Here is a 13,337-nt window from a genome sequence, read left to right on the forward strand (position 1 = left end):
TGGATTAGTTTCATTTTTTTCCTTATGCTTTTAATAATGAAAAATAGTTTCTCCATACTTCTTTTGGGAAAAGACAGTTAAACCCATTTTTCCCTCTTCTGCTGAGAATCAGGGTGAAACATGAATTCACCGGTGGGTTTGTTAGCTGTGCACCTTAATGCGCACAAACGGCTGGTGGGCAGACAGACGGAGGGATGAAGCAATCAATGTAGCGGGTACTTTCAGAGGAGGGCGAGAGCTAGGGTAAGAAAAGCAGAAATCAACAACGATTTCACAATATTCTTTGCAATCTGACTTATTGCTCTTTTACTCACTTATGCCAGGCTTTAGAAAAAAATTGAGACCATTTAAGATTGAAATGTCTATTTTGTGTTGAGAGGATTTCAGTGAGAAATAACGCCATTGAGCAAATTAACGAGCTTAATTATTAGGGTAGCGGTTGCAGAGGCAGGAAGCAGGAGGACAGACCAGTTTCGAGTGACACAGCTGGGTGAGTTGACCTTGAATCTTTGCTAACCTCACTGTCCTATAGAGGTCCTACAGTGTGGTGAAGTTGAAGGCTGTCTACTTTTAAGAACATGTCATTTGTTATTTGTTTTCAATTTCAAGCAACTTTTTTAGGGGGTTAGTGTCATGTGATCACAGGTACATGTTGACTGATTGCTTCACAGGAGAGAATCTTGTCGAAGATAATGATGAAAAGATGACTCAATCTCTGAAAAATCAGTTAGGGAGTGAGAAAGTGTAAGTGGGATTTGTTTTGACTCAATCAATGAATGTGGGAGATTTGGAAATAAGCCATTACTCCTGCCTTTCTCCTGGCTTCATGGGAATACCCTTGGTTGTGAAGCTCCCCATACAAGTTACCAGACGCATCTCTAGCAACTGGAAGATAAATAATTGTGCCCCATTGCTTTTTGCTCTGGCGACCACAGTTTAGCCACTCATCCTTGGGTAAGTGAGAAAATATCCTGAGCAGGCTACGCTTTACTGGTACTTAACCAGTGAGCATAAATGTTGTGCTAGCCAGGGGTGGCGTGGCTTTGGGGGTGGCTTACTGCACTGGAACAGGGAATGGTGGTTGTGGGGGGAAATAGACAAGGGAAATAAGGGGAGCCCTATATAATTACATAGCCGGAAGGTTACCACACTAATTATAAAAGGCACTAGGAGAGGAAAGATACAGACTAACTTGAAACAAGGCTAAAAATTCAGATGCTGATAGTGTTTAACAGAAAATTGCGGTAAAGGAGACATTTGAGATTGTGCTGCCTCTGCACATGATCTCATTCCTTTCGTAGGTAATGTTGCCAAGACACATTGCACAGATGTCCTTCCCAGTAAGTAAGCGAGGAAGCAGAGCAGGAGACATTTAGTGACCCGACGGACTCTCTGGATCGCCAAGGGTGGAGATAAAGTGAGCACCGGAACTTTGGTTCTGAATTTTCTTTGAGAGCTGCTCTGGGACCTCTTGGAGTCGTATGATTGTTATGAGGGACTCACCACCAACCCCCATGGAACCCTCTGTCTAGGAGGAGGGTTGTGATGTCAGCATCTGTCTCTATCCTTTTAACGGGACAGTAGCCTGATTTGGGGGATTTAGGTCTTAGCTGCCTTTCATCTCAAATTGTCTGTTCACACTTTTCATTTAGGAGTATAGTACACACGGTTGTGTCATGCGAGTGCTCTGCTCTGCAATGAGCTTCTTTGTCACGTGTCCTCTGTATCTACAGATGTCTCTTTAACCCTTCGGTGTCTGGCAACCGTAGTTACTTACTTAAAAATACATTTCTTTTATTAATACAGTAATTATTATTACTAATTCTTCAATTTCCAAAATATTTTATAGGTAAAAATGAACTCTCCTTGTTTCTTCATTTTTTAAATTTTATGATGTCATTTATATGAAATTCAATGCATATAAAAATATTTATATACTCCATACCTCTCCCTCAGACACACATTACCTGTTCATAATGATGACATGGATTTAAATGGGAAGGAAAGGGGAGGATTGTGACCTTATTTTTAAAAAATTATTGGGGCGACACGGGTTAATAAAATTGTTTGGTGTCAGGTATACAATTCTATAATTTGTCATTTCTGTACCGTACTGTGCATGCACCCCTTGAAGTCAACTCTCCTTCTATCCCCTTTACCCTCTTCTGCCCCCGCCTTTCCCTCCAGCAATCGCCATACTGTTTCTCTGATTTTTTTTGTTTGTTCGTTCTTTTTGCTTAATCTCTTTACCTTTTCCACCCAGCCCTCTGTACCCTCTCCCTTCTGACAGCTGTTAGTCTATTCTCTGTATTTATGCGTGTTTCTATTTTTGTTATTTTGTTCACTAGATTCTACATATAAGAGAAATCATATGGTACTTGTGCGTCTTATTTCACTTAGTATAATACTCTCCGGGTCCATTCATGCTGTCGCAAAAGGTAAGATTTCCTTTTTTTTTTTTTTATGGCCACATAGTATTCCATTGTGTAAATGTACTACAGCTTTTTTCTCCACTCATCTGCTTGGGCTGTTTCTAGATCTTGGCTATTGTAAATACTGCTACAATGAACGTGGGGTACATATATTATTTCAAACTAATGTTTTGGGTTTCTTCGGATATATTTTGAGAAATAGAATTGCTGGATTATGAGTCAGTTTCATCTTTAATTTTTTTGAGGAAACTGCATACTACTTTTCATAGTGGCTACACCAATCTGCATTCCCACCAACATTGCAAAAGAGTTTTCCTTTCCCCACATCCTTGCCAGCACTTGTTTTTCTATTTCCTGATGATAGCCATCCTGACAGGTATGAGGTGATATCTCATCTTTTTAATTTGCATTTCTCTGACAATTAGTAATATTGAACATCTTTCCATATGTTCATTGGTCATCAGTATATCCTCTCTGGAGAAGTGTCTTTTAAGGGCCTTTGCCCAATTTTTAATTGGATTATTCCTTTTCTTGGTGTTGAGTTGCATAAGCTCTTTGTAAACTTTGGATGTTAACCCTATATCAGATGTATCATCAGCAAATATGTTCTCCTATTCAGTGAGCTGTATTTTTACTTGTTGATAGTTTCTTTTGCTTTTTAGCAAAGTGAAAAAGCTTTTTAGTGTGATGTAGTCCTATTTGTTTATTTTTTTCTTTTGTTTCCCTTCCCTGAGGTGATATATCAGAAAAAATATTTCTATGAGAAATGTTTAAGACTTTACTGCCCATGTTTTCTGCTCATGTAAGAGTTTTTCTATGATTTTGAGACTTACATTTAGGTTTTTAATAGATTTTTAGTTCATTCCTGTTTAAGGTGTAAGGAGGAGGTCTAGTTTAATTTTTTTGCATGTATCTGTCCAATATTCCCCAAAACATTTATTGAATGGACTATCTTTACCCTTTTGTGTGTTCTTTCCTCCTTTTCCAAACATTAGTTGACCATAAAGGCATAGGTTTATTTCCGCGGTCTCTACTGTGCCTGTTTTTATGTCAGTACCATGCTGTTTTGATGACTATGGCCTTGTAGTATAGTTTGATAACAGGTAGCATTAATCTTCCAGCTTTGTTCTTCTTCCTTAATGTTGCTGAGGTTATTTGGGATCTTTTGTAGTTTCATGTAAATTTTTGGAATATTTGTTCTAGTTCTATGAGATATGTCATTTGTATTTTAATATTAATCGTGTTGAATCTGTAGATTGCTTTGGATAGTATGGATATTGAAAAATGATGCTTATTTTTCCTATCCATGAACATGGTAAATTCCCCATTTATTTGTATTTTTCTCATTTTATTTCTTTAATATCTTATAATTTTCCAAGTATAGGTCTTTTACCTCCTTGATTCCAAGTACTTTTTTTTAATGCAATTGTAAATGGGACTGTTTTCTTAGTTTCTCTTTTTTGATAGTTTGTTACCGATGTAGAAAAATGGCACTGGTTTCTGAATAGTAATTTCGTATTCTGTTACTTTACTGAATGCAATTTTCAGTTCTGGTAGTTTTTTTTTGTGGAATCTTTGGGATTGTCTACGTAGAGTATCGTGTCATCTGCAAATAATGACAGTTTTACTTTTTTCTTTCCAATTTGGATGCCTTTTATTTCTTCTTGTCTGATTGCTGCAGCTAGCACCTGCAGTACTATGTTGAATAACAGAGGTGAAAGCAGATGTCCCATCTTGTTCCTGATCTTCAGGGAAATGGTTTTAGTCTTTGCTTGTTGAGTATGATGTTAACTGTGGGTTTGTCATATATGGTATTTATTAGATTGAGAAATGTTCACTCTGTTCCTACTTTGCTGAGTTTTTATCATAAATGGGTGCATGATTTTATCAAATGCTTTTTGTGCATCAATTAATAGATCATGTGATTTTTATCCTTCATTTTATTTATGTGGTATATCATGTTTATTAATTTGTGAATATTGTATCAATTTGGTATCCCCAGAATAAATCCCACTTGATCATGGTGTATGATCTTTTGATGTATCCCTGAATCTGATTTGCTAACATTCTGTTGAGGATTTTAGCATCTACATTCATCAGGGATATTGTCCTATAATTTTCTTTCTTTGTAGTATGTTTATTTGGTTTTGAAATTAGGACAATGCTGGCCTCATAAACATGAGCTTAGGAATCTCCTTCCTTTTGAGTTCTTTGGAATAGTTTGAGAAAAATGGGTGTTAGTTCTTATTTTGAATGTCTGGGAAAATTTGCCTGTGAATCCATTGGCTCAGGACTTTTGTTGCTGTGAGTTTTTTGATTACTGCTTTGACTTTATTAGTTGTAATTGGTCTATTCAGATTTTCTGATTCTCCTGATTCTGGTCTGGAAGATTGTGTTTCTAGGAATTAATACACTTTGCCCAGGTTGTCCAATTTGTTGGTATATAATTGTAATATTTTCTTACATTTTTTTGTATTTCTGTGCTGTTAAATTGTTACTTGTCTTTTATTTCTGATTTTATTTATCTGGGTCCTCTTTCTTTTTATCCTTGATGAGTCTGGGTAAAGGTTTGTCAATTTTATTTATCTTTTCAAAGAACCAGATCTTGGTTTCATTGATTTTTTTTTTTTAGTTTCTATGTCATTTATTTCCACATCTAATCATTATTTTTCCTTCCTCCACTCTCCATGGGCTTTGTTTGTCATTCTTTTTTCTGGTTCTTTTATGTGTAAGATTAGATTGTTTATTTGAGATTTTTCTTGCTTCTTGAGGCAGGCCTGTAAGACTAGGAACTTCCCAGGCAGGACTGCTTTCACCGTGTCCCATAGGTTTTGGGGTTGTTATATGTTCATTTTCATTTATCTCAAGGTAACTGTTGATTTCTGCCTTGGTCTTATTGTTGACCCAGTCATTGTTTAGTAACATGTTATTTAGTCTCCACATTTGTGTACTTTTCAATTTTTTTTCTTGTGACTAATTTATAGTTTCATACCATTGTGGTCAGAGAAGATGCTTGATATAGTTTCAATCTTCTTGAATTTATTGACTCATTTTGTGTCCTAACAACATATGGTCTATCCTAGAGAGTGTTCCATGCACACTTTAAAAGAATATATATTCTGTTGCTTTGGAGTGAAATGCTCTATAAATATCTATTAAATCTAGTGTATAATTATTTATTTTTTTTGTAAGGGGTGTCTGTAAGATCTATCCATTGATGTGGATAGAGTATAATTGTTTATTTATTTGTTTTTGTTTTTTTGTCTGGAAGATCTATTCACTGATGTCAATGAGGTGTTAAAATCCTCTGCTATGACTGCATTACTGTCAATGTCTCCATTTATGTCCACCAAGATTTTCTTTACAGATTTAGGTGTTCCTATGTTGGGTGTATATATGAGTATGTTTTCCAGGGTTATATCCTCTTGTTGCACTGATTTCTTTAGTATAACCTAATGCCCTTCTTTGTCTCTTGTTATGGCCCTTGTTTTGAAGTTTGTTTTGTCTTATATAAATATTGCTGCCCCTGATTCTTTTTTCTTGTTTCCATTGGCATGAAACATCTTCTTTCATCCCTTCACTTTCTTTGGTTCTGAGGTGGGTCTCTTATAGACAACTTATGTACGGAACCCTCTTCAATTCTTGTTGAAATAGATAAGTTGAGAAGAAGACCAAGTTTTTTTTTAGCTGGAACTAATTTGTAGTTAAGCTGAGAGCAAAATGGACAATATTACATTGAAATGTTTATAGCATGTGCCATTGTTTGCTAAGAAAACAATGTTTTTGAAGCTTTTGAAAAATGGTTTAATCTCTAATTTGCACATTTTCTTACACACGCATTTTTCATTTTCTTACACACGCATTTTTCCTCTGGTTATTAGTCATGGTTTATAAAGGGAAACCTACAGAGCTTCAACCACATTGGGAAAATGCCAAGAACAAATAACAACCAATGGTCAGCACATGCTGATTGGCTTGGACACAGGTAGCAAAACCACCTGTGACATTCCCCCCGCCCCATCATCCTGCAGTCATCTGTTTATCCTCCTGCAAGGTAAAGGCTGTATCTCAAGTGTCCTTAATCTCCCCATTCATGATCTGTCAACACAGATTAATCTTCAACCAACTAATGTTTTTAGCCTGATGCTTTCTGCACTTTTGAGATAAAAAAATCTGGAAGTTTACCATCCTCTAACTAAAGCAGTATTTTAGGATTGAATTGGCAGGTTTATTTGATTGGATTCTGTAAGCGATTCTGTCTGAATGTAACCTGGTCACAGAGCTAATGGGACTGCTTCTGTGAGGGAGGGGCAGCAGGAGCCATCCAGCTGGTGTGACTTCCAGGTGGGACGTGTACTGCAGTCATCCACTGTGTGTGTGGTTTGTTGGGCTGTTCAGCTGTGACTTTTTAGGTAGCAGTTGTAATCAGGTGCATAGATGGCCCACTAGGGTTGTGTTAGTCATGGGTACTTTACATAAACAGAAGCATACTGTTGGATACCTAGTCCTCATAAAGAGATGTTCTTCTCATGACCACACCCTTCAGGAGCCTAATATGGCACAGCTTTGGAAAACAAATTGCTACCAGATTGTATCTTTAAGGAGCTCATTTTTCCTTTTTCTTTTTGCTTATGTTTGAGGATATAAGTTCAAAGAACTTTGAAGGATGGGAAATTTATTCATTGTAAAGTGATTTTTGGAGGTGTCCAATGTTTGCTGCTCATACATTTTTTAGGTTGTACTGCATACAGTACCAACTCAATCTCATATATGACACACACTGCCAGGCGGAAGGGAGCTATGGGGCTGGGAAATATTTGCCGTGAGTCATTCACAGTAACAGTGGTGGTATGGACGTGCTCTTCTAGATGATGAAATCGGCGGTGGGAGGCACAGTGTGTGTTCTGTCCCATATGCCTCAAATTCCATGGCATAATGTAGTGTTTCCCTAACTGACATGATCACAAGGGTCACTTGGGGTTTTTATGACATATGTGGGCCTCCTCCAGACAACTGAATCAAAATTTCCAGTGGTAGGACCTGGGGATACGTGTTTTTAACAAGAACTTTAGCTTATTTTGTCTATGAGCATACCACTGTGAGTGCATCAGGTCTCAGAAGATGAGTAGGGCTGGGCCTGGTCAGAGTAGTCGGATGGAAGATTATTTCTATGGTCACGCATGTTTGGGAACTTTGACCTTAGTGGGTACTGTAGCAAGCCAATATTGTCATCATATTTAAAATTTTCTAAATACATCTTAGGTTTTATTTTTTTAATTAGGTAGGCAGGACAAATGTTGCTACTTTCATTTTGCAGAGATGATGTTAACTTACCTCACTAAGCCAACAACTCTTAAGGTTTTGGTTGATAATAAGAGTAATCAAAGATTTGGGGGTGAGGGCTGGTTCACTATTCTGTTATAATGGCATGGCCAGGATGTAAGGAGAGTGCAGTTCCAAAGATCGTCTGTGACATACGGGGACAGTTAGTAGATTTTAGGGTAAACAGGCACAAAATGGGTCTGTGAGTCTGATGAAGCCTCAAAGCACTGTCCTTTGAGGATCTTTCATGGCACTTCTTAAGAGGGTCACTGGAGACACACACAGCAACATTATGAGTTGGATTCTGAGCCCTCCTCAACTATTGGGTGGACACTGATTGATTAGTGACCGAGGCACAGGTGCGGCCTCCAAGGAATTCAGGGTTCAGGCCTCAGTAGTTTCTTAAACCCCGCAAAGACAAAGGGTGAAGAGTATATCTAAAATATTTTAGCCAATCCATCTACTGAATACTATTACTTTTCTTAGTGAAGGAGCACAATTCTTATATTCTTCATGCTAATTTTTAAGTCAGTAGGAAACCCTTTTATAATTTTCAAAATATGTTGCTTCTGTGTCTTGACCACTTCTATTTTGTTCTACTGGTTAAGTCCTATTCATCCTTTAATACATCCACCCAAGCACCATTTCTTCTTGAAAATATTTTCTGGTCCTAGAGGATTTTTCTGTTCATAGTCCACAAACTAGCATCATCTGCATCCCTTGGGAGCCTGTTAGAAGTGCAGATTCTCACCTGCATGTAAGGCCCATTGACCTGGAATCTTCATTTTAACAAGATCCCTGGTGATTGGGAAGCACAAGACAGCTTGAGAAACGCTAGTCTAGAAGTTACGTGCTCCACATTTGTGCTCCCTGATAAATGATTAAACTGTGACCGCGACCCCACTAGAGTACTCACTGCCATCAATTGAATAATTAATGAGTTTTTGCCTATTCTTCTAGGTCACTCATTACGTCTTACTCATTTCTCCACCACTATCATCTGATGCACATTGGATGATTAATTCATGTTGAATGAATGAATAAACACACTTGTCCATGGCAAAATTGGTTGTTTAAATCTAAATGCAGGTTTGTCAGACTTTCAGCTGGCTTATGTGTCCTTATACAGTCAAGTCGGAATGAGCAGAAGACAGGACATTGGCCTGTTTTCTAGGGCTTTTAATGAGAAAAAAGTGATTGCTGGATGTGGGAGCCAGGCCATGGCATCGTGGGAAATTCAAGAGGGACAGATTTGGGCATAGGGAGAAGGGAGAGTCACCTAAGGAGACCATGTGTGCCAGGGAGTCCTTTTTCTGTCCCAGCCCATCTAAGAGACTAGACAGATTTTCAGCAGTGAGAATGGCTAACTCTACCAGGTTTGCATCATGGCTCCTCCCACAACTACATGATTCCACTACAACCCACACCCCAACTTTCTTTTTAGACTGGTTGAGGCAGATGGTAGGCTTGATGTCTGGTGTTCTTACTGGGGCTGGAGGGTAATGAACCATAATCAGTACCAGGAGTACATCCTGAGTTTGGAATCGAGTGTTTGGAATGGGTGGATAGAAGCAGATATCTAACCAGGCAGGTGAGGCCTAGGTGTCTTGGTCAGCATAGCCTATTGTAGCAAAACGCAGGTAATAAGAGGCCCCATCAGAGAGGTGGATGGTCCAAATACAGGGCTCCAGGTGCTTAACACCTGGGCAGTACTTGTTCTACAACTGCCTCTCTCAATTGGGTCTCTTTTGGGGTGGGCATTGTTTACTAAGGACCCTGTGATGGCTAAAGGTGAAGAAAGGGCTTGGGGTTACCACGAAAGTGCCAAACAGTTTCGGTACCTTCTCAGGATCCAGTGGGTAGAGGTCAGATAATACCCAACCTAATTATGAAGGAAATATTTTCCTCCCTTTGCTTTGGTTGCTTCTTAGGGGGGTTATCATGAACCTGGGCTGGGGGTGGGTGATAACATTTAGAGAAAGGGACAGCTCCAATTGGTCATGTCATGTGGGAGTCTGAACCAAATATGGAAACTAAAAAAAATCTATTTTTTTAAATAAAACATCTCCATTTTTAAAACATAGCAACTAATTGCTACATAGAAGAAGCTGTGAGGGCTGGAGACAGTGTGGTAGAAACCAGCTTGTGACTTCTTGCCTTAGGAACTTTTTGGCTACAAGCTTTGGGGGACTTTTGTCTCCTGAGTGATTTGGGTACCTCTGTGTCCTTTGAAGAGCCACAGAGTCATGGGTGCAAATCAAAGAAAGAGAAACAAGAAGCTGATTATTTAGAGCTTGTTGTCACCAAAATGAATCCAATCACCACTAATTACCTTCTAACGCACCAAAGTCAAGAGCAAACAAGCACAACCTGTTTCTTCCCCAGTCTCCATGGCTGGCATTGGTCACAGACAAAGGTACTCAACTAAGACATCTGGCAATCTTTTCTGACTCTGTTTCTTCTTCCTCAGTCTTCACTTTTTACAACTCTTCAAGGTCCATAGGATTCACCCCTAAATATCCACAGGTCATCTCCTTCTCTCTCCATCACTATTTTCATTGTCTAACATCAGCTTCTATTGTATTTTGCTTGGATTATTCCAAATACACTTCCTCACTGGTGTCCCTCACTGATTTCATGAGGAGACAGCACAAACAGACAAAATAACGTGTTCTTCCAGGACTAGGCCTGTGTCTGGGGTCTGTCTGAGCCCACAGGAATGCTGAGCAGATCTCACCTCGTGTGGGTGGGGCCAGAGACCATGACGTTTTCCATAGTGTGTGGGTCTACTGGAGTGATTCCCAGTCCCAGAATCGGAACAAAGTAGCACACAGGTCAGTGTTGTCTGGAAATCTCTTCCCCTTCCAGATGCCATGGGTCATCCACAAATTTGTGGAAGTAGGGTCATGAATTAGGCCAATTCATGAGAAGTGTACAATAATAAGATGAACTAAACCAGACGATGACTGTTTATGCTATGGCGCTCACCAATCCCAGGGGCCTACTGGAAACTTAAATGCCCATTTGTTAGGGGGTTTTCAAGTTCATGGATCAAATAATTAGTTTTAGTTAGGCCATGAATCTGGGAAGACAGTGATCAAGGTTAGGCAGGCCATCCTCTTGCCTGGAAGGAGAACCTAGAGGTGCTTCCTGGAAGCCTGCTGCTCCTGGGCCTGACCTGGAGATGCCCCAACAAAACCATCCTCACCGACACCAATTTTCCTCACACTAACTTGAAGGGGTGTAAATGATTACAGATGCATTAACTATAGTCCATAAGTAAATTTTAAAAAATGACTCAGATTGGGAAATGTTCACTAACTTGTTTTTAGCCAGAAGGCCCTCCATCTAGACTGCCTGGATTACGGTAGCAGGTTGTGCCAGTTCCTTACCAGCCATGAGGCCTCAGCTGAGGTACTTATTCACATAAGCCTTAGTCTCCTCACTTGTACAATAGGGAAAGTATCATCACCTGTCCTAAATTTTGTGATACAAATTAAAGACGAAGGCACAAATCTCTTAGAATAATTCACATATGATAGGCAATTAATGGATTTTAACATTATTATGCTTATTCCTCAATGAAGATTATCCCCACCTCTGCCTGTATAAATATAAAAATCATGATTATTGTAAGCATATACACTCATTCAAATTATTTTAACCATACTTTTAAAGAGTCAAAATCCAGAAATTTGGAGGGATCTCAGAAGAACAAAGCACTGCTTGTAAATGTTGAAAATATATATTCTTAAGGTTCAAAATTTAAAAAGCAAAAAAAAAAAAAAAGGCTGAAAGCCTTTGATTCACTTATGTTTTTCAGCCAGAAAGTTCCTCTCTCAGGTAACCAATGTTACCAGTTTCTTGATGATTCTGCCAGAAAAAATGGATGCATCTACAAGCATGAGAGAAAAAGCATTTTTCTCAACTGCTTTTGCTTTTAAAAGGGTTTTTAAATCTGAACATCACATCTATACTGATAACAGAGAATAATAATCGGCTTTCAGAAGGACCAGAGGTGCTGCCACTTTGATCCATGCATGTTTATTGTAATTTTTCTAGGATCATGTCAAAAACTTGTCTTATATCCACACTACAGCACTGTGGGACATATTTTATGGCTCTAGTATTTGTGCCAAACATTACCTTGTTGTATATTGAATTTATATGGCAGTTCGATATAGTTAGGCCCAGATGATGAAGAACTTGCTGTGCTTAATTAAATTGACTGTTTTCATGTGTACCCTGATGCAAATATATTTTACTTACAAAGAATATTCTGCCCTTTGCAAGACATAGGAAGTCAGAAATTAGCTCTGCATGTGTCTTTTTTTTTAGTGAGTTTAAGAAAGTGGTCCTTGATATCAGGTATTGTGATCCCCCCTACTTTGTTCTTCTTTCTCAAAAGAGCAGCTGCTATTCGGGCTCGTTTATGGTTCCATATAAATTTTCGAAGTGTTTGTTCTATGTCTGTGAAATATGCCATTGGTACTTTAATAGGTATTGCATTGAATCTGTATATTGCTTTGGGTAGTATGGACATTTTGATGATGTTAATTCCATTGTGTAAATGTACTATAATTCTGTGATTCACTCATTTACTGATGGGATATAATCAGAGGGTGTAGAATGTTTTGTAATTTGTTCATTGGATTCACTGTGACTTCCTTCGATCCCTCTGCAGTAAATAAAAGCAGAATAATTCTATTAGGTAAAATGGCTATCCTCAGCTGACCCAAACAAGTTGGCATGGTGAGGAGAGCAGATGTGTCATTAGAAAATGGCCAAGAGAAGTCAAATAGAATTAAGAAACAAAGCTCAGCTCAACTAAGCATTCCTCATTAGGATAAAAGGTAGTACGATGGCAATTGGTATGTGCTTCTTGAATCCTCTGTTCCAATATGGAATGGTTTGGATTCTGATTTCCCTTTTTTTGGATTTCTTGTATCTATTCCTTGTATGCCATTAATATTAGTTTCCTGTGGCTGCTGTAACAAATCACCATAGCCTTGGTGGCTTAAAACAAAAGGAATTTATTGTCTTATAGTTCTGGATGCCAGAGTCCAAATTAGTTTCACTGAGCTGATGTCAAGATGTGGGTATGACCATGTGCTTTGGGGAGGCTCCAGGGAGAATCTGTTTCTTACCTCTCAGGCCTCTGGTGGCTGCCAGCATTCCTTGGCTTGTAGTCAAATCACTCCAATCTTCAAGGCCAAAGTTTTCAAATCTCTTTTGGCCCTATAGTCACATTGCCTTCTCCTCTCTTTGTGTCAAATATCCATCCGCATCCCTCTTAGAAGGATCATAGATACGATTATACTTAGGGTTTGCCTGGGTAACCTAGGTTAAAGCATCTCAAGATCATTAATCACATCTGCAAAGATGCTTTTTCCATATAAGGTAATATTTCAGTTCTAGGGGTTAGAAAGTAAAGATTCTTTTGTGGGGAGGGGAGTTTTTGTTCCAGCCTACAGCACCACATTTTTCTCTTTTTCAATTTTCTCTCTCTATCCTCTTCTTCTTTGATGTATTGCTTAATAGCTTCAGAGAATTAATGCATGGGAAAAATTATTTGAGATTCTA

General features: G+C 38.6%; 1 long non-coding RNA gene across 2 annotated transcripts in view; it reads left to right on the forward strand.

The window, feature by feature from the left end:
- The first annotated feature begins 368 nt into the window (after positions 1–368).
- LOC128626186 (uncharacterized) overlaps positions 369–13,337 on the forward strand; it is a 261,452-nt gene continuing 248,483 nt past the window's right edge. For both annotated transcript variants that reach the window (XR_008390114.1, XR_008390115.1), the window contains exon 1: positions 369–490. This is a non-coding gene — a long non-coding RNA (uncharacterized LOC128626186). The remainder of the gene's footprint in view (positions 491–13,337) is intronic.

Source organism: Artibeus jamaicensis, unplaced genomic scaffold (assembly GCF_021234435.1).
Source record: "Artibeus jamaicensis isolate MK-2021 breed Jamaican fruit bat unplaced genomic scaffold, CSHL_Jam_final scaffold_369, whole genome shotgun sequence".
Lineage (NCBI taxonomy): Eukaryota > Metazoa > Chordata > Mammalia > Chiroptera > Phyllostomidae > Artibeus > Artibeus jamaicensis.